Genomic DNA, 1,555 nt, shown 5'->3' on the forward strand with positions numbered 1-1,555 from the left:
TCTATGGCTAAGTTTGTTGTTTCATATTTAGTACTCTTCCTTTTCTGCATTTTTCAGCAATCAAATGCAGCTTCTGCATCCTATAATGTGATCAAGTTTGGTGCAAAACCGGATGGCAAAACTGACTCAACGCAACCCTTTCTTAAGGCATGGTCAGCTGCATGTAGCTCAGCTTCTCCATCCACAATCTATGTGCCTAAAGGAAGGTATTTGCTCAAGGCAACAGTGTTTAGAGGTCCATGCAAGAATAAAATTACGGTTCAGATAGATGGAACCCTTGTAGCTCCTGCAGATTATCGTGCTCTAGGCAACTCAGGGTACTGGATTTTGTTCATAAAAGTCAATCGAGTTTCTGTCTTTGGTGGCACCCTTGATGCTAAAGGTGCTGGCTTCTGGGCTTGCCGGAAATCTGGACAGAATTGCCCTGTCGGAGCTAGGGTAAGTGTGTGTGTGTGTGAGTTTACATATATACATACATACATTTGAAGTTTAAAATCAATTTAGTATTTTAACAAGTTGCATTATATATATTTTCAATTAATGCAGTCTATAACAATAGGATGAATTTGTTAATGCAGTCTATAACATTCAACTGGGCAAATGACATCCTGATTAGCGGCTTGACATCAATCAACAGTCAATAAATGCACCTTGTTATCAACAGTTGCAACAATGTCTTGGTCCGAAATGTAAGGGTAATTGCTCCAGACCAAAGCCCTAACACCGACGGTATTCACGTGCAAACACCGACCGGAGTTACAATCACGTACCGGCAGCACACTTCAGACAGGAGATGACTGCATATCAATCGGTCCAAGCACTAGGAACCTGCTCATGAGCAGCATTAAGTGTGGCCCTGGACATGGTATCAGGTAACCTATTTTTTCATCTTTAGTGTCCTCAAACAGATGAAATGTATTCAAAAATAATATATGATATGAAAATAAATTTAGTACTTCTATGATGTTTTCGAGTGAATGAATTTATATTCTTTCGTAATAAAAAGGATATGATAACATTTCTTGACTGTTTTAACTGCAAATTAAGAATCCTAACCAGTACAACATTGAAGTGGTTCTGATTGATTAATTAATTTGTTGTACCTTAAATTTTACAGCATTGGAAGTCTAGGCAAGGAATTCAACGAAGATGGTGTAGACAATATAACCTTAACAAATTCAATCTTCAGTGGATCAGACAATGGTGTAAGGATAAAATCGTGGGCTAGGCCCAGCAATGGATTTGTGAGGAATGTTGTGTTCCAAAACTTGATTATGAAAAATGTTAAGACCCAATTATCATTGACCAAAATTATTGCCCAAATAACCAGGGCTGTCCTGGTCAGGTAATTAATTACAGTATTTCAATTAGCTAATTAATTAATGTATTTAATTCATATGATGAAATCTAATTAATTTTTTTTTGTTTAATTTAATAGAGCTCTGGGGTGCAGATTAGTCAAGTGACATACAGGAACATACAAGGAACATCAGCAACACCAGAGGCTGTGACATTTGATTGCAGCCCCAGTAATCCTTGCAGTGGAATCAAATTA

The 1,555-nt window shown here is 37.4% G+C and overlaps 1 pseudogene; it reads left to right on the plus strand.

Moving 5' to 3' along the window:
- Positions 1 to 1,446, plus strand: LOC118029649 (polygalacturonase-like; annotated as a pseudogene).
- The last annotated feature ends 109 nt before the right edge of the window (positions 1,447 to 1,555 follow it).

The sequence above is a fragment of the Populus alba genome, chromosome 17 (genome assembly GCF_005239225.2).
Source record: "Populus alba chromosome 17, ASM523922v2, whole genome shotgun sequence".
NCBI classification, from domain to species: Eukaryota; Viridiplantae; Streptophyta; class Magnoliopsida; order Malpighiales; family Salicaceae; genus Populus; species Populus alba.